Genomic DNA, 21,541 nt, shown 5'->3' with positions numbered 1-21,541 from the left:
ACAATGATAGCCATTTTTTTGGTATACCTATATCAATGTATCTATAGGTCATCATTTGGCAGTCAGGATGCCTACCCCACAATGACCTGCATTAGATTGTGACATCAAGTGAGAAATAAGTTTTAGTGTGGTAATTGGGGTTGTTCATTATAAAAATTAGCCTCTCCACACTTATACAAGTGACTACTTTGCATGAGTTACTGATCTAGTACCTAGGGATAAAGAAGAGGAAAACGATATTCCTCCTTTCATCCCTTCACAAAATGTGCAGTCCAGAGTGGTGGGGAAGATAATAACAAACAAATATAACATATCCACCAGAAGCAGTTAAGTGCTAGGAAAAACACTAAGCAGAGTTAGAGTATAGAGTGAGGTTGAGATGCAATTTTATATGGAAAGGTCAAGTAAGATCTCTAAACAGCTGACATTTGAGGAAGACCGAAGGAAGCAAAGGAATGCACTGTGCTCACATCTGGCGGCTCAGGGGAAGGATTCCAGAGAGAGAATATACATTGAAGACATGCTAGGTTAGAAGTAGACTTGATGTGGAACAGAAAAAGGTCATGTCACTGAAGGATCTTGCCCCAGAGGGAGCATGATTAGTGATGAAACCAGTGTAGGAGGGCCCTGAGGGTTTTCTAGCCCATTGGATGGACTTCAGATTTTACTCTGGTTGAGACTAGAAACCATTAGAAGTTTGTCAGGGAAGCACTGGCATGATCTGCCTTAGGCTTTAGGAAAATCACCCTGGCGGCTTTGTGGAAAATAGAATAAGAGGAAGCAACAGCAGACCAAAAGGCCCCTTTGGGAGATGCACCCCCACACCATATTTTAGTTCCACTCTCTTGTACCCTATTCTCTGCCTGTACGGCCTCTATGAACCATATCAAGAGGCTCTGTTAACAGCTGGTTTCAGGTGGGGGGCAGCCAATGGGAAACCTGAGCAAAGAACTGAAGTAGAAAGGTCAGGATATTCATTTCTCAGACTCCCTTCCCAAGAATAACTCATTCAAACTGGCTGAATTCCTCTGTCAAGAGCAAAGTCCTCAGGCATCCATCTCAGTCCTATTGTAGCCCTTACCTCCTGGGTAGTGCTCTGGCCTTGGTGTTTCCTCTTAGTTAAGGACTTAGACTAAGGCTGCAGCAGTGGAGCTAGTGAGAAGTCTTATATAAAATAGGTTTGAAAGTGCAGCTGGAAAAATATCTGATGGGTTGGATGTGAGGTATGTGAAAAAGGAAGTTAGAATGAAGAGAAAAGTTAGAAAATATGACAAAGGGAAGTTCATCCTTCGGGATCTCATTCTCATTATGGTGGAAGAAATAAATTATGGTGTTCTTTTTTTTTTTTAATATATTTTATTGATTTTGTACAGAGAGGAAGGGAGAGAGATAGAGAGTTAGAAACATCGATGAGAGAGAGTCATCGATCAGCTGCCTCTTGAACACCCCCTACTGGGGATCTGCCCGCAACCAAGGTACATGCCCTTGACCGGAATCGAATCCGGGTCCCTTCAGTCCCCAAGCCGACGCTCTATCCATTGAGTCAAACCGGTTTTGGCAAATTATGGTGTTCTTTAGCATTTAGTGACAATATAGTTTACCTGAAAACAAGCCCAGGCAGATCTAATTGCTTCATTTCTATTTTTCATGCCACATAATTAACTCTTAGCTGCCCAGCCATAATCCTTTTGGTCTAGTATTTTATTTAATGTGAACCCCAGAAAATTAACACAATAACATTTTTAAAATAAATGCTATATATATATGTATATATATATGTATATATATGTATATATATTTACATTTGATTATATTATACATATTTTATACATACATGGACATTTTACTTTTATATGTCCATGTATGTATATACAATAGAAAAGCACACAGCCCTAGCCAGATTGTTTTGGTGGATAGAGAGTCAGCCTGCAGACTGAAGAGTCCCAGGTTCGATTCCAGCCAAGGGCATGTACCTCAATTGCAGACTCCTAGCCCTGGTTGGGGGCATGCCGGAGGCAATCAATTGATCTATCTCTCTCACATTGGTGTTTCTCTCTGTCTCTTCCTCTCCCTCTACTCTCTCTAAAAATCAATGAAAAAAATACCCTCAGTTGAGGATTTTAAAAAAAGAAAAGCAAACAAATGTTTATATATACATATAAAAGATTTCTCTCTAGATATGTATATGCATATAAAATATAGAATATATAGAAATATATGTAAAAAGTACACTCTTCAGCAAGAGAAAATATTTTCTATACTCAACCACATGAATATCTCTCCCCAATATAGTACTGAGTAAAAGATGCTGGGCATACTGAATATATGTTGTCTGATCACTTTTAAATAAAGTTCAAAGCAGGCAAAACAAACCTGACATATCACTGCATATTGATGAATACTATTGCATTGCAAACTTCAACTTAATTATCCATACTATTGTTCATGAATATGTGGGCTCTTTCCAGTTTGGGTTATTACAGATTATGCTGGTATGAACATAATGTACATACCTTATGGTAATTATGTAAGCCAAGTGGCTTTCCAAAATGGTAATAATAATTTGCCTATCCACCAATAGTATATGATAATTCTAGGTGTTCCAAAGCCTTACCAATACTTTGCCTTATCAGTGCTTTTCATTTAAGATAGCTTTTTATTTTAATAGGGGATATGCATACTATTTCATTGTGATTTTAATTTGCATTTCCTGGTGACTGACATGATTTAGAGTGTATACTATGCATACTGGCTATTTGGATATACTCTTTTGTGAAGTACCTATTTAAGGCTTTTGGCTTGCACATCTGTAGCTTAGGAGAAAATAAAGGATCCCTGGGAAATCTTAATAGAAAATGTATGATTTCTTCTCTCCTCTGCGTTACCTTGTCCTCCAAAGATCACCTACTTCTACAGCCCCAAATCATATTGAAGCATCCATCTTATATAAAAACTCATGTTTGAAATTTTAACCCTGCTATTTTGGCTTCTGTAAACACTTGCTGCTTAAATAATGACAACAAGACTAATCCCATTCCAGAGAGGCCGTGGACTATGCCCCAGACAGAGTTGTCAGTGCTGACACTGCGCCAGGCCTTGGGATATGGTCTCATGGCCCCTTCCCAGCACATAGGCCTTCTGTCCCAGAAGGCCCGGAAGACTGATTCCAAAAGAGCTACGAGAAGTATAAATAGAAAAGGTTTCCTCCGTGTGTGTGTGGGGGGGGGAGGGGGGGGGGCGCGGGCGGGGGGGCAGCAGAATTTGAAAGGCACATTTTTCTCTGGCCCTGCACTTAATAAAATGTAACTCCCTTTCTCTAAGCATGGCTTGGTTTTTTCCTGGTCGTCTGTAACAATATATCTTCTACCCAGGGTTACCACCATTCATCTCTTGGGTTGTATGTTATGAGCCATATTGAGAAATAGTTTCAGGGAGAAATCACGAGTCAGTATGGGCTCACGTTATCTGCTTTTATTTTTTGAAATTTATAGCCACATGTTGGTGTGGTCTATTGCCTGAAATAATGGGGTTATGTATTTTTGTGCAGTTGTAGTTATGGGAGGGCTGAGTCTGATACTCCATTGTGGATGGAACCAGGGGTCCTCAAGTGTTTTTTAATCTATTTATTCTTATTTTACCTTTGTAGCTATATGTTCTTTGTTTATTCTCTTAATGGTCTCCTAGAAGTTACAACCTTCAACCTTACTTTATTAACATTGAATATAAATTATTTTTTCATTTTATGACAATGCTTGGACCTTCAAAATTTTAATTGCATTTATTCCCCATCTCATCTCTTTTGGTGTTGTTGTCATGCATTTAAATTCTACATATGTATTTTATTCTGCAAGGTTCATTATTGGCCTTTATGCAGTAAATAATACCCACATATTTATACTTTCTAGTATCCTTTCTCTTTTTCTCTCTCCTGTAAATCTGCTCTTTCTTTTGAAAAAAAATTTCCCTTTGGTATTTATTTAATAATCTAATTATCAGATTTTTTCTTCAAAGTTTGCAAATAATAAGCTTTTTAAAAAAGCTTTTAAAGTAACAATTGTCAGAAGTCTTTTTTATATATTAATTGTTTTTATTATATATTACATAATATATATTATATATATTTAGTATTAACATGCACATATAGTACTTTATTATTCTATATTAACTTTATTTCTGCTCCAGTGACGTATTTTCCACTTATTAAAAACTACCTTCTATTACATGTGGTTTATTATTTTTCTATTTATGAAGTTTTATTGTAGTCATAAAAAATTAAATTGGGAAGTAGGAACTGATACTTCATATATTCCTCATATGTTTTACCAACTTACCACTTATACTAGAGATTTCTTTTCTCCATTCTGTTTTCTTTTTTTTCATTAACAATGATTCTTTTATTGTCCCATGTCCATTATATACAGATACAAAGAAGATTAACCATGTTGTGTGTGTGGTTTTTTTTTTTCCCCCTTTTGTATTCCTCAAAATCTAATAAAATTGTGAGTTTGGATTCCATTCTATGACTACTGTATTCATCAAATCAGAAAATTAGACTTGAAAATTAAACTGTTTTTTTCTGGCTAATATCAATCTCATGCTTGTCAGAAGAGAACATACTATTTTAAATCCAGGTTTCCCACCAAGAAAAATAGCAGGTTGTTTTTAATGACAAATGCAACTGGTTAACATGGATACCAGAGGAAGTCATGTGAGAGGTTCCAAAGGGGATGATGGGACTGTTATCCCATTAGAGTCTATCTATCTGTCTATCTATCTGTCTATCTACCTATCATCTACCGTATATATGTGTGTATATATATATATATATATATATATATATATATATTATGTATTTGATAAGCTCTCACATTAATATGAACACTGTGTATCTAATCCTCAAATGGTGTTTACTAAAAAGGCTTTGTAGGACGGCTTGACATAAAAAGAATATCTAAAGAACAGCAATCCAGAGGGAAATGTGGAAGGCAAACAGGCTATCTCAGGCACAGAGATTTGGGACATAATCATTTCAATTCAGAACATTCCAGGGGACCCTATTCCCCTTTTCTAATTCTCCCCAAATTGACTCGTGCAGATCTAGGGTCAAAATCCTAATAAAGATTCTGCAGAGAAATAGGTTTCCAGAACTTATTTTCTCCCTGCTGTATTGAATTTCAATTATCTAACCATCGCTGTAGGAGTACGATTTTCCAGCTAACATTTCACTGAGAATGCCAGGAATCTCCAGGGGAGAGAGGCGGATGGAAAGCCATCTTGATCCTTGAAAAAAAAAATAACCCAACACACACACACACACACACACACACACACACACACACACACACCACAAATAAAGGTGAAAGTAGTTCAGCAGCTATAATACCTGAAGAAGAAGAATGAGGAACTTGCTGGCCACTTAAATACCACCTGAGAGCACACAAAATAAATGAAGGAGCACACTAGGCCCTCCTGTGAAAGTGTCACTGGAATTCAAAAGGTACATCAGACAGGCTGTCCTTGAAATACAATACAAAGGCTGGCATTGAGAAAGGCCAGCTCGCAAGACAGCAGAGATAAGGTTTGAGACCCTGGAGCATTGGAACAGATTTAAAATATCTGAATTTCCAGAGTTATTGACTGTGAAGCTGTTATGGCTCCTTCTATCTGCAGTGACTTTTTCTGCTCTCTGCGAGGAAAAGCATACAGTTCAAGCCCTACAGGACCTGTCTCTCTCAGCATCCTGCAGTAGTTACAATTATGAAATGTGAAGTCAGACAGCTCTGCCACTTGCTAGCTCAATGAATTGGGTCAATATTCTCAATCATCCTGAATCTGTTTCCTGATCTGTAAGTTCCTTCCCCTACAGAAATATTACATCTGTTGTCAATAGATAGAACTAAGCCTTGTGGATAAATCTATAGATATTTAAAAGAGATATTTGAAAGATCAACTTTGTGCTTTTGGGCTTGAGATTATGAAATATAGACTGGTTGAAAACTGAAGAGCAATTATTTAGACCGTGACTTCCCTAGCAGACATCATTGTGTTCCATTCCCATGGGTATGGGATCTAAGGCAGCAGATTTTAAGTGGTTTATGTAAGAACACACTAGTGTGAGCCATGTATAAGCAAGAGAACCATTATTATGCATTTAAATTTTTTTAAATTGAATTTTGACATGACATTGGTTAATAAAATATGTTTCAGGTATATAATTCTATAAGACATCGTCTGTATATTGTACTGTGTGTTCACCATCTCAAGTCAAGTCTCCTTCCTTCACCACTTATTCCTCTTTTACTCTCTTTGACCTTCCCCACCCCTGGCCCCCATCCCTCTGGTAATCACAATAATCACCATATTATTGTCTATGTCTATGAGGGTTTTTATTTTTTGCTTAATCCTTCACCCAACTCCCTAACCCCCCTCCCCTCTGACAGCTGTCAGGTGTTCTCTGTATTTATTAGTCTGTTTCTATTTTAGTTGCTAGTTTACTGTGTTCATTAGATTCCACATATAAATGAAATCATATGATACTTGTCTTCCTCTTACTGGCTTACTTCACTATGCATTCTTGAATACATGCTCCCTTTGGAGAATAATTATCACTTTCAATAAAGATTTTTTGGCATCTGCTACATTTAGTTTAGTGGGTTGAGTACTGAGACATCAACCTTCTTCAAGGTAAGCCAGAGCTGAACACCTAACTAGCACTGAATTATAACCATACATCTTCCTCACACATACACAAAGAATGCTGTTACTAAATTATGTGTAGCTGTGAGAACATCAGCTTTTATTAACAGTATTATGAAAAGAACTCAAAGAAATTTATTGAATTTTGAGAATCACAAAATGTTCTGTACAAAGTCTACAGGATAAAATTTTGCCTGACTCCAGTTTTTAAAAAAGCTGTAATTCTTTCAAGTAATTGACTGGTTTTTAGAGAGTGGATATTGTGATTTCTGCTAAGTGAGAAGGATTCCTTGTTTGCACTTAGTTTCTGGAAAAATATAGCACTGAACTATAGCCCAATCATGGTAAATATGTAGGTCACAATAATGTTCATTTTAATATCTTATTATAATTTATGTATTTTAACAAAAATCTCCTGAAGTGTTTTCTGGAACATTGAGAGGTGCAAATAAGTACCTAGTAAAGTGATTTGAACCATTCTTATAACATCATTAGAGGTCTGGTGCATGTATTCGTGCACCAGTTGGATGCCTCAGCCTGGCTTGTACCCTCTCACAATCCAGGACCCCTTGGGGGATGTCAGACTGCCCATTTTAGCTGATCCCTGCCGGCCAGGCTGAGGGGCCCCACCAGTGCATGAATCCGTGCACTGGGCCTCTAGTATTCATATAAGATCTACCCCCCACCCATTCCCTCTGAGATTCATCAGTATGTTCCATGTTTCCATGCCTGTGTATTGAGCATCTGTCCCCTGGTGGTCAGTGCACATCATAGCTACTGGTTGCATGGTTGCTTAGGCTTTTATATATATATGGATGTGGGAGAGAGGATAACTGGCCTTCTCACTGAGCTAAATGAAATTTTGTCTACAGGTGAGAGTCAAACTGAAGAAAACAGTTTATGCCCCTCCATACTCTTATTCTCTTTCTTACACCTATCGCTACACCCTGTTGTCATTCCCTGAATTGCATTAGTATAGTATAAAAACAAAGTATTTAGCATAAAACAATTAGAGGGGGAGGCTGCAACAGAACTTTATGTTCCTGATATATCGTTTTGCATGAGCTGTTAAGAGACAATGCTAAAAAAAAAGTTTCAGGATTAAATATATTTAAAATATTTTATGCCAATTAATAGGTTCTAAAATGTGTTTGCTTTGTTTTGCTGTATAAATTCTCTTAAAATACTTTGTAAATATTCAAGAGGGAAATCTAGTAAAATGGTTCATTTTTCTAAATTATTTGCACACAGAACATACTTTTTTTTTTTTTTTTCTGAATAACAGCGATTAAATTTCCCAAAATTTTAGGGTTCTATGGAATAGATTTGGGAAAATAATGGTTTCTGATAAAAACAGAGGACTTTGAAGTCTTAGTGAACTAAGAAAATGCATTGCTTCTGACAAGAAATTTAAATTGCAATAAGAAGTTTTTAAAATCATTAAACTATTGGTATAAGGTTAGATTAAATATTTTATGACAAAACCTATTTCTTCCTAAATTTAAAAGTTCTTTTAAAAATTTTAATATCTATAGCAAAATGCTATTAATGGGTACCACATTAATACACAATTTTTCCCTGGAAACATACACACACTTTCAAATATGTTATAGAATACTTCCAAAATACTAAGGTGTGCAAGAAGACTTTATAAGACTCAGAATCAAGAGATGGTACTTAATTACAATTAAGTAGCTTAAATAAGGTAATTCTATTTATAATAAAGTTTAAATTTAGAGGACAATAAAAATAATAATTAAATAATAGAAATTTTGAAAATACAAAATACATTCAAAACTATAAAAAACAAGTTTCTTTTTTTTTCCTCTTTTTTTTTTCTTTCCTTTTCTTTTCTTTTTTTGGTCCTTATACTCAAGAACCTATATGACAGTGGTTTTTAAGTAATAATGGGCATTAGAAACTCTTGGGGAAAGGCTTATAATTTAAGATATCAAACTAAGCTCATCCATTTATTGCCTCTTCCCCACTAGATCACAGTAAAATGATCATAAAGTAATATAACATGGAAGGCATGCCAACAACCCTGAAGAAAATAGAATGAAATATCAGCAGGTACAGGGTCCGATACATTTCTAGGGACATTTTATGACAGGCAGAATAATGGCCCACAATGATGTGTGCACCTTGTTTCGCAGAACCAATGGCTGTGTTATCGTACATGGCAAGAGCCCACCGGCCACGAGTTTGACATGCTTGATATACAGTTAGATAAATTTCAACACATGTATAGGAGTGAGGGAAATGTGACCATAAGAAGGTAGTGTTAGGGAATGCTTTGGGCTGATGCTCTATTTTGTATCCTGGTTGTATCCCGTATCCTGAACTATGTAATTTTAAGGAGCATAGCACCAATTCTTAGGTGGGTGTTTTCCAGGCTGTACTTTGAACCACACTATTCTCATAGCTCTTTATTAAGTCATTGTGACAAATCCAAATGCCACTGCCTCGCCCTAAGCCTTCCATGACCTCTTACCTTACACATCCCACCTCTTATCCACACTTACTTCTCTGTTCACAGATAAGCAGGCAGATTCACGTTAGAGTTGGTGTCTTTGTCCATGCTTGCCTTCCTCTCTGCAATGTCCCCACTTTCCTTTTTCCATGAAATTCTATTCATTCATTCAGACCCCTATCCATGTCTTAACCTCTGCAGTGAATTTTCGCAAAGGAGTCCAAATTAACTTATTTCTTTTTTTTTTATTCTTCAGTCATATTCCACTGCATCTCTTCTCATAATTTAATTCTTAATGGTTCTAGCTATCTACCTAAAATAAATGGAAAACTCTCTGGATGCCTTTCTTGTTCTTAAAATCCTTCTATAGTGCTTGGCACAGAGATGAAAACACAGTAAGTGGTCAAAAAGTTATTATTGATTGAAAAGGCTGTTGTACTTCCAGGTCATACCTAGAGCAGATATTTCTGAAGAAGCAAGGTGTTCAGAGGTACAATAGAAAGTTTTCAGTAGTTCATTGTTCCTTAAGACGGGCGTTAGAAAAATACATTTTTTTTTAAAGAAACCTGGGAATTGATAGAGAGGAAGGCATAGTGAAGGGAATCTTTTAAATGGCAGCTGATTTTACACAAATATGGAAAACACAACCCAGTATATGTTTTCACACTGGCAGGCTCCCAGCTGCCATCAGTAAACCCCATGGCATTTGCAAAAACATCTATTAAGAGTTATGGCTCATGGCCTTCCTTCCTGCTATTTTTCAAAAGGTATGATAGGGAATGAAAAAGGCCTCCAAAAATTTGGAGAAATAAACATTACATATTGGTGTGGTATGGTACTAAACCCAGCCAGAGAAGTGAGATGAAGTGAGATGAAGTGTAGGTGATGGTGGGGGGAGTGGGGGGGCATAGCTCTGAATCACCCAACACAAATCGGCCGCCTGATCCTCAGCAACTAGGCATAGGTTTCTCCCTGTGTCAGAAGAGGAAATGGAGCCAGATAATGGACAGGCATGCATTAAGGTCTGACATACCAAGATTCTAGCTCAATCCTGTTGATTCTGGTTTTTTGTTTTGTTTTGTTTTGTTTTTTTTGGGTGAGGGTGGCAAAATCCTGGACAGAATACAAAACAAAACAATTTTTATTTTCAAATTCATTTGTGTGGAGTCTCAACGGCACCTTATAATAATATTTTAGTCCAGAGCACAATATACTGGTATATTGACGTGAATTTCATTTTTTCACATTGGGGAAATGGATTCTTTATTTGAATCTGTGCATGTGTATCTGACTTCATTTAGGACTAGTATTTTATCTCCTTAAGTAGCATTGTATATTCTTGCAGATTACCGAACTTACTTCTGGCCATTTCCAAGAAGGACATGGGTTTTGTTGTAAAACGCTGCACATTCCCAGTTGCCTTGAATGGAGGCTCCATTTGTGTCCCAGGCTGGACACAGGAGGGCCAGAGGAGGTCAGCCTCGCAGCTAGAAAGTGGGAGGAAAGACGGGGGAGGGAAGAGGAAAGTTATCAGTCATGCTGAGGATTGAAAATTAATGTGGACTAGGTGTTCCATCTCCAAAAAGGGTTTATTCGGGAAAGAGAAAGGGTTGTAACCCATGCACACCCGCCCAGGAAGCCAGCATAGAGAGGTATTTAAGGAAGGGGAAGCTAGAACCATAGAGCCTTTATTATGAGCACAGAGTTTGTCCTGAAGTTCAAGTGTACTCTACTTCCTGATTGCATATGAGGCTTCAATGAGCTTTAGCTCCTCCCGTAGACACCACAGGCTGATTTTTTTTTTATTTTAAAGTGCCAGTCAGTCTTCATTGATGCCAGCGAAAGAGAACCAGACCAGTGTGAGGTGAATCTGCAGTGGGGTGGGACAGAGAGAAACTGAAACTGAGGCACACTCTGGGCATATCACCAATCCCAAGTGGCAGAATAAGCACAGTGAAGCGAAATTATCTTGAAAAGACAAGCTTATAAACCTCTGCTTGATATAGAAGGCATTCTAGAAACGTTATGTATATATTCCAGGCATGTTTACCCACATCCAGTGGTGCTGCTCTGCACTTGCAGGTAGAACACCTTTGTATCTTATTTCCTTCCCCCTCAAAATGAAAGGCTAATCGAACGACGGTCCACCAAGTAATGAGATCTTAACTTCGGTTACGCAAGACGAATGCTGCACACACTGCTGTCTATTTCTCATTGCCTGTTCTACGGTGAACCAACTTGTAGCAAGCCTAAATGAAATGGTTTTGCCTGGCCAGTGTGGCTCAGAGGTTGAACTTCGAAATAAGAACCAGGAGGTCACGGTTTGATTCCTGAACAGGGCACATGCCCGAGTTGCGGGCTCCATGCCCATTAGGGGGCGTGCAGGAGGCAGCCAATCAATGATTCTCATCATTGGTGTATTTATCCCTCCCTCTCCCTTCTTCTCTGAAACCAATAAAAAATATATTTTAAAAACCCACAAAAACAAAACAAAACAGTATTCCCCCTGAATAGTAATAGATACTCTCCTAGGTTTAACATTTATTCAATACAAACAGTTTGTATGGCTTTAAGAGTTAATAAAATTGAATATAGTAGAAAACACATTAAATTTTCAAATAAAGGATAGGTGTGTTCTATTTTGTTCAAACCCAAGGCATAAAAATTCACATTTTCAGTGAACAGGTGAAGTCACTTTCCACTTTGCATGGTATTTTCTAAGGTGAGTCCCCATCAGATAAGGGGCTGGAGCTTGCTCAACTTGTAGGGATAAAGGAAGATAATACTGCCCCTCTCTGAGGGGGTCCTTAGTGACAGAGAGTTCTTACTATAGGTAGGTACTGGGATGAAGCTGAACCACACACATGATCCATGGAAAAGTTCACAGCAGCAGAGAGAACCACACATCCTTGCTGCTTCCCTGTTCCTTTTCCCAGCTCCAACAGGGAGGATGAGGCCTCAGAAAGGAAGAGGGAAGAGGATCCCAGAAGCAGAAAACCCTACCATACTAGAAGATGTTGGAGTGAGAGGAAAGGGAAAAAACCACACTTCATAAGAACCTGCCCAACCAAGATCCCCAGACTCAAGATGAGGGATAGAGATGCAAGCTCTTGCAATCACCCCTCTACCTCCCATTCCCAAGAATGTCAAATTCTGCTTAAGATGATGAGATATTTCAATTATTGTTTAAAGACAGCCTAAGGGGAAGGAAGTAAGAGATATATCCCTTAGAACAATAGAATGTGAAAGAGTGGGGGTAGAGGAGAAGGGATGGGTCTTAGGGCAAAAGCAGTGAGTTAGATATGGCAGCGCAGCAAAGGTTGGAGCTAATCAGGAATGGGACCCCTGAAATGACTGCTGGCTTTGAACCATCCTCTATTCCCTGGGCTTGCTTTGTGACACCTCTGTTCCTGAAGCATCCTCATCCCATAAATTGGGGCTGCTGTATTGCTTTCCTCATAGAGTTATTGTGAGGACTTACCATATTAATATAAGTAGAGAGCCTTCCATAGCACCTATAGTAAGTACTTCCCAGGTTCGATTCTGGTCAAGGGCATGTATCTTGGTTGCGGGCACACCCCCAGTAGGAGGTGTGCAGGGGGCAGCTGATCAATGTTTCTAACTCTCTATCCTTCTCCCTTCCTCTCTGTAAAAAATCAATAAAATATATTTTTTAAAAATACTTCATAAAAGCTAATTTTTATTATTGGTATCCATCAAATGAAAAACACAAGGAAAGGAAGATAAGGGAAGAGTCACCTCAAACCCCAGAGTGAGTCCAGGAGACTCACTAGCACACAGAGTGAGGGGGTGGGGAGCAGGAGAGGAAGGCCTGGTTTTTAGGGCAGATGAGTGCGAAGCGCAGACTCCTGTGTCCTGGGCCAAACGGTGCTGCCTCCGGGGCCCCAGTGACCGGAAGAAGAGCAGAGCAGCACGTTCAGTGCAATAAGCTCTAAAGCACTCGGGTGGTGATATTTCAAATTCTTTGGCACCTCGGGAACACCTTTCTTTTGGGGAGGGGACTAGAGCCTTATTGCCTAAGGTACCAGATCCTGTTACTTTCACTTGTTTGAATAATGAGAAGGAGCTAAAACCTTTGGCTCCATGGAGGCTCCGTATAGAATGATGATAATAGCTTCTACCCAAACTGGTTGTGATATGTATAAATTATATATCCAGACGCTGTTGTGTTACTTAATCCCTGAGACTGTGTAGGATTCCCGTAGAAGCTCTCTGACAAGAATCAGAGAGAAGCCCGAGGTGACTTCTTTCTCTCAGTGGGCACTTAACAGGGGGGGGGGTGGTGGTCATCTTTTCTTGGTGGGGGAGGGGCTAACTTTCTTTAAAACTCATTTTAAAGTTGAGCGTGCATGAAAAGTTTTCTTGATAAAGTTTTCTTGGCATATAAAGATGATTCCTTATTAAAATAAACTGTCTAAGTCGGTGAAAATATTAACATGAGTTGTTAATATAACATGATATATGAAGATTATATCCAGAATAGTATTACTCTTAGAAGCATGACTCTCATGTTTATGAGGATGAAGTAATTCCTACAGAAAGAAAAAGGGGGTACCTTAAGGCCACAGAACTCTTCCAGATTTACTTTCTAAACTCTGATGCCCTAATGCTATAGGTTTCCCACATGCATGTTCAACATGTGGTAAGTGGGCAGATCTTATGTTCAGTGTTCTTAACACACGCACACACACGCCTGGGATGGACCACTTTCTTCCTGGAATCCTGGGTTTATTCCCTCTCATGAGTGGATTCCCTTCTTCACAGGGTTTCTCTCACTAACATTTCCCCCTCATATTTAAAATTATTAAACATATTTATTTACAATCCAGAAATGCTGTGTTTGTACTTAAAGCCAGACTGATCCATATGTATAATGTTTGAAAGCATCCAAGTTCATTTGTCTCACCTTGACTTCCAGGAATAATGCTTCACTATCTGTTATGTATTGAATTATACATGTCCCGTTAGGTTATAGTCTTGTCACACAGCAAGACCTCAAACACCTTCCTTGTGACTAGAGCCAGTGCTTTATTCTGGTATCTATTCTTACTTGTATGTGAAAATGACATTCATCTTGGGTCATGCTAAACAGTTCTTTGCTATTTAAAGAAATAAGCTCTCTAGCCCTGGCCCTGTTGCTCTGTGGGTTAGAGTGTCATCTGGTACACAGAAGGGTGACAGGTTCAACTCCTGGTCATCAGGGCACATATCCAGGTTCGATTCCTGGTTGGGGTGCATATGAGAGGTAGCCAATAGATGTTCCTCTCTCATCTCTCTCTCTCTCTCTCTCTCTCTCTCTCTCATCAATTTATAAAAAGTGTGTCATCAGGTGAGAATTAAAAAAATATTTTTTAAAAGATAAAGAAATAAGCACCCCTAAGATACTGTACATGAAGAGACAGGAAAAGTAGAAATTGAAAAGTAGAATTGCCATACTTTGCCAGTTTTTAAGGTGTGTAGCTCAGCTTTTTCTTAGCATGAGCCAAAAGATGAAAGGGCAAGTGTTTTATTCCAAACACAAGATGCACCGAGGCGGGAAAGGAAACAGCGCCAGTTTTCCTTCTCCATTTGTATCCTGACCTAGCTGGTTTTCAGGCTTCTCTGGATGTCTGTGAGCCTTGGTGCTAATGTTGATGGTTCTGTGAGCCATTCCTCACAAGGGGGCTTCCTGGCACACTCCTGCTGCTGCTGAGGGGTAGGTAGGAGGTGGGGGAAGGGGGCATAGTGTTCTCACATTATTCCCAGAAGCCCTCACCCCACACAGGGCACAGGTCTTCTGAGCTCCACCCCAGGGGATGGGGTGGCCAGAGGCGGGTGGGCACATGGAGAAGTGAGGAGAAATAGAACCGACAGAGAGTTAGGAGGTGGGCAGTACCCAAAGATGAACATATGGGCTCATTTCCACTGCCTGTATTTCCAGGAAGTCTTCACATACACTAAAGGTAATTTTTCTGATTTAAAATTTTGAAAATATTCTAAGGAAATCATCACAGATATACACAGAGGTGCTTAGCAAGCTTGTCCCACCTCTAGACTTGATGTAACGGTTCAAAATAGGCAACAAACTGTGTATCTCACATTGGGAGTTGACTCAGTAAATTATGGTGTATTTATATGAGGATATTGTACAAATATCAACATAGCATTTTACCTGATGAGTCTATTCTTAACTTTTTATAAACTTTTATAAAGACATTTCTACTGAATCTTAGTTAATAGTACTGATGTAAAGTATAGTTCAATAAATATAGCCTAAAATGAACTTCAAGAAATAAATATCTTCTCAGCACATGAATTCCCTTGTTTAGCTGAAAATATGTTGAAGCAGTCTTTATCTTATCTTTAAAAATACTCTTAGGCACATTTTATATGAATATTACAACACCTTCGCATTAGAAAGTCACACACACACACACACACACATACATAGGGGGTACCTTAAGGCAAAAGTAGGCTTACAGTTGTGAGGGGCATTCTTTTGAATTAAAAAAGCTATTGTAATAATCAGATCCTGCACGCCTTTTCCCCATATTAACAACTGTAAGCCTACCTTTGCCCATCCTTATATGTTGTGAATATATTTGGCAACATGAACAATACTTGCAAAAATGGTATTTCAACTTGATCCCATTTTAATAAATACATATGCTGTATGGGGAGGTCTAATTTTCATCCTGATACATAAAGAGCTTGGAAGTCATCACTCGCAATAATAGAAAAAGGCTAAACTGAATAGCAGCAGCTCTTAGACCCAGCAGAGAACCGCAGTCATAGAGCAAACTGCAGCTCCGAACACTGGAGAGAAAGACAGATACCAAAACCAAAATCCCCCCGCACAGGAGCCCCAGGCCGAAGCTGGGCCCTGGAGCCAGCACCCAGAGCCACACTTCAGCTGTCATTGACAGACTGCCAGCGGCTCAGTGTGCTGGGCTGGAGGTGGGGATTCTGGGGACCCAGTCTTAGGGGGACTCCCACACTTTTGTGAGTTTTGCCTCCAAGAGCCTTACCAGGCTGTCCTAGGGCAAAGCAAGATCAAAGGAAAAGCTCTTTCCTCAGGAGAGGAAAATGAACCATTTTGAAATGTGCTCAGAGAGCTATGTTCTTAACCATGGCCAGCACTCAAAGGAACCATTAGATACAGCTTTCAGCAGAGTAAACTGATCGGTGAGAAAGAAATAGCGGACTCCAGCCCTCCCTCGCCTTTGACAGGAGGGAGGAGAAATAGCCACCTTCGGCCACCTCTAGCTGCCTTCCTGCTTCACATATCGAGGTTGGAGTGGGGGGAGCTGAGAAGCAGGGGTGGGGGGTCCCAGCCCCGGGGTGTGGGTTCCCTGAGAGACTAAGAGCTCACCATGCCTTCCTCCACACCTTGCCACAGCACCTTGTACTAGAACAGAGGATTGCAGCTAAAAACTGCAAGACTCAAACCCTATGTTAAGGAGTCTCTAAGGAAAGTGGAGACAAAAACAAGGGCACAATATCCATTTATTGACAACGTTTTGAAGTAGCCTCCTCTGAATGGTGAGATGAATATTTTTGTTATTGTTTGTGAAATTTTCTTAATACTGTATACTTGGGGGGCAGGGAGTTGTTAAGTTTGCGTTTACAGCTAAAATCCTCAGGAGGCGTAATACTTCACTTACTGTATAGGAACCCCTTTTATCCAAAGCGCAGAGATGGCTGGCCTGCTAAACAGAATTCACATTGGAAATAGGACGCTCTGTCTGGAGAGAAGGGCAGACAAGTGAGGCAGCCTTAGGCCTTACGAGGCACAGGCCCCAGGGCAGTCAGTGCGAATCCAGGGCAAAGAGAAGAGAGCCAGGCGGACAGCAAGTGCGGCAAACCGAGGATAACATGTACCTTCATTACTCCATAGGGAGGTTGTCGTTCTATTTGAGGCTCTGGAGAACCGAGTTCTGGAGTAACCTGTCAGCATCAGCCCCTGTGCTCAGCAGCAGCATTTGGATGGTAAAGGACATGAACTAGATGCTGTCTAAGGTGGTGCCTGCTCTGAGGTCCTAGCATTACTTCATGGAGAAGTAGAACACTGGCTACTGGTTTCCTATTGCCATTGCAACAAATTAGGACATAGACATTTCTGCCCATTGTTTTGTACATCTAGGTTAACACACTTTAAAATCCCTGTCTCTGGACCTGTTCTGTTCCTCAGTTTATTTCTCATCATTCATCAGCCATGTCTGAACCCAGTCTGTTCATTTGGCTATACTGGCAGGGGCTGCAGTTGCTGTGTCAGGGGCCGACACCAGGACTCACACTTCCTTTCTCCCTCGGTGCCGCCTCATTGATCTATAGGGAGGCTGGGAACTTTTCCTCTGGCAGAGGCGTCTCATCTCCAACCTTCCCATTTCTCCTTTCACTCTGCATCCAGCCTGCCTGGCACCTCGTCCTTCTTCATGATGAGCGAGCGAGCGAGCGAGTGAGTCAGGCTAGACTTGCCCTCTGCACTCCTCTGTCTTTTCTTCCGTGCAGGAGGAAAAAGAGCCACACTTTGTTCTAAGGTCTGAGTCACATTCTCCAATACCATTTTTTTATACAAAGTCCTGCTTTGATCGATTGTACCAGTACCCCATGATCTCAAAGCGGGACTCTGTGGACAAAGGGCGCTTGCAAAGTCATTGCCATTCAGATTTCCTTTCAGATTTAGCAGGAAACTATCCTGCGATGTCTGTCAGCCTGTGGTGAGGAGGAGGAGCAGCCTGCAATTCGAGCGAGGCTGCCTGGTTCACTCTGATAGTGCACCTGTGTGGAAACCAGGTTTACTTGGAGTATTCTAGGGTCTTCTATAAGGTAGTCTACAAGGAGGCTGATCTATAGGATCCCCTAATTGCCCCTACTTTATCCACAAAAACTTAATTTTTATCTATTTGAGTTTCATCTAAGCTTTCAGTGGAACAAGATTAGCTGGTGCTAAAAGCACTGTGATAATCCATCACACTGACATTAGTAAACCTATTGTGGTATCAGTGGCGTATATTATGTGACAATCAACTTTTGCTACTTGCCTATAAGAGCAGTAGAGAAAATCATATTAAAAACATATTTGAAATAAAATAGTTTTTTTAAAGTAAAAACTTGGTAATATATCAAAATTATAGTTTGGTGGAGATAGCTTATTGTTGCAGCCCATCAGATCCAGTCTCTCATCTTCTGCTAACAATACTCTGATTTCACTCTCCCAGTCGTCCTTGCCCTGCCTGCCAGCCACGTGCTTCCGGAAAGGTTCACATCTGCTCCTGGGGTGAGCATTGGACTCAAGTCTGTCCAGTCTGAGCATCCAGTTCTTCAGCGACAGTGACTGGTGTAGGAATGATCATATAATGAAATCAAAGACAATGAGATGTAATGAGACATTTTGCAAAGTCCTGGAGGAGAGGTACTTCATTTTCCCTATTGTCTTTAACTTGGAGGGGTGTAAGCCTGAAGCTCATAGTCATCCTGCCACCACGTGGAACCTAAGAATGAAGCCAAAGGTCAGAGTTTAGAGGACAGGCTCATGATAACATTTCATCCGAACCTGATTTCAGCCTTGCCTGTAGTTAACCCTCACCTTGACCTGCTTAATCATGCAGGCTAATGAAATTCCTTTATGGGTAAACCAGTATGGGTTAAGTTTTCTGGTGTGTGTGTGTGTGTGTGTGTGTGTGTGTGTGTGTGTGAGAGATTAATCAAAAAAGACTCTTAATTTGCTGATAAGTTTATATGTTCTATAACAATAACTTAAACATATATCTGAAGAATTTTTAGTGATTTTCTGAAATACAAATATAGCTTTCATTGTCACACAGGTAATACAGCAGAAGATGTCAAAATGTATAGTTTAAAGAAACAAAATGTCTCAGAATATTAGATTGGTAAATATGTGGACTTTTTTCCTTAACTATAAAGGTTAAATTGTATTTCAGCCTTAAACTCTCTGAGCAACTCAGATAAAGTAGTTGGTCCTATGACTATTTTGGCTGTTTTTTTTATTTATTTAATATATTTTATTGATTTTTTTACAGAGAGGAAGGGAGAGAGATAGAGAGCTAGAAACATTGATGAGAGAGAAACATTGACCAGTTGCCTCTTGCACACCCCCTACTAGGGATGTGCCCACAACCCAGGAACATGCCCTTGACCGGAATCGAACCTGGGACCTTTCAGTCCGCAGACCGATGCTCTACTACTGAGCCAAACCGGTTTCAGCTTGGCCGTGTTTTGAGAGCCATGAAAATACCTTTTCTCTCAAAGTAGTATCTTCACAGATTTGCTTGGCCTCTTGATCAGTCACACAACATGCTAGAAGAGAGATGCTGCTGGGCCTAACAGATTATATAGTCATCTCATTTTATAATGGGGAAATTAAGAATCAAAGCACCGAATTATTTGTGTACAGTCACCCTGGCTGTTAAGGGCAGCGTGGAACTTGGCCTCCACATTCCTGCCCCAGGATGTGTCTGTGTCCTCAGCCCCTAAGATGCGAGCATGACCGCTCAAACCTTCCAGAGCAGAAATAACAAATTAGATCCACACCAGTATCTTTTATTCATTTCTGTGTTGGCACACCAGTCTTTTAAGGACTAGTCATATGTGGCACGGCCACCAAGGACCCCAATGGCTTTCATTCAATGACCCCAATGGCTTTAATCTACCACAATGAGAGGACAGATGGAGGATTCAATAAGCCAGTTTGTTTAGTGCCAGGTTCTCTGCAGTCACACCTGAAAGGCACGCTGTTACATGCTATGGTGAATGTCAGGGGAGTGTGCACTTTTATGTTGTATAACAGATGCTCTACAACTTAATGGCATGACTAAGGTAACAACAGTTTTATTATAGCGATTATCTGTGTATCAGGAATTCAGTATAGTTTTTCTTCTGTACATGTCATTGACTGTCACGTGGAGGTTTTCCTTGTTTCCTTGGCTGCTAGAAAGTTCTGGAGAGTCCGAAATGTCTTCTCCTCATATCCTGCCTGGTTTCTTGGCTAGCATGGATGAAAAGAGGGGTTCAACGAGGTCCTCTCTCTTCGCAGCATCTCTCTTTAGCTGTTGTTTTATAGCTTCTTACCTAAATTCATATGTTTCAGTTCTAATTATCCCCAGTGCCTCAGAATGTAACCTTATTTGGAGACAGGTTCATAAGAGAGGTAATCAAGTTAAAATGAGGCATTAGGATCCTTGATCCCATATGATGGTGTCCTTCTAAGAAGGCGTTTTTAGACACAGACACCCATCCAGAGAAGATGAGGTAGAGATTTAGGGAGCAGATGGCCCTGTGCAGACCGAGAAGAGAAGCCTGGAGCTGGTTCCCTTCCCCGCCCCTCAGAAGGAACCAGTGCCTTGATCTCAGACATCTAGCCTCCAGAGCTGTGAGACAATAACTTTCTCTTGTTTAAGCCCCCTGGTTTGTGGTACTTCGTTACAGAAGCCCTGGTAAACTAACATAGCAGGCCAAAACCGGTTTGGCTCACTGGATAGAGCGTTGTCCTGTGGACTGAAAGTTCCCAGGTTCGATTCCGGTCAAGGGCATGTACCTTGGTTGCGGGCACATCCCCAGTAGGGGGGTGCAAGAGGCAGCTGATCGATGATTCTCTCTCATCGATGTTTCTAGCTCTCTATCCCTCTCTCTTCCTCTCTGTAAAAAATCAATAAAATATATTAAAAAAACAAAACAAAACAAACAAACAAACAAAAAACTAACATAGCTGGGCAGTTCTTCTTCTTATAAAGTGGCTCAGGACTCTAAAGACCAAGGGAGAAGCTGCCAGAGGTTGGGCCCAGACCTGGCCCAGACTTACTTCTGCCATAATCTCTTGGCCAAAGCAATTCTCTGCGGGCAGAAATGGACCCCACCTTCTGATAGGAGAAATGGCAGATACTTTCACTGGTTAGCTCTTTTGCATCTACCACAATGAGAGGACAGATGGAGGATACAATGAGATTCCTGATTTTAGAGAATGTAGGCCAATAAGAGCGCCTGCTCTTACTTTGGTAAGTAATTATAAACTTTATGTATTCTCACTACACTTATAAAGTTTCAATCCCAGTACATGAGTACATGTTCTCATCAATGACTGGGATTGAAAGAAAGCAAACACAGAGGCTTGGTTCCCTCTTTAGTCACAGCCTAACATGCAGTTCTTTCAGTGAGGGGTCAGTTTGGTGTCTGGCTAGCATTGAATCCTGACTGGGAGAGTCTAGAAAACCTGCTTCCAGTTCTAAGACAGCCTCTAACAGGCTGAGACACCTTGGACAAGTCAAGTTACCTCTTTGCACTTAAATTTCTTCACTGAAAATGTGAGAACTAGGTTATTCTCAAAGGCTTGATTCAGCTATGAAATTGTATGAA

The sequence above is a fragment of the Pipistrellus hanaki genome (genome assembly GCF_964339955.1).
Source record: "Pipistrellus hanaki genome assembly, chromosome: 7".
Classification (NCBI taxonomy): Eukaryota; Metazoa; Chordata; class Mammalia; order Chiroptera; family Vespertilionidae; genus Pipistrellus; species Pipistrellus hanaki.
Note: the sequence above shows the minus strand (reverse complement) of the source record.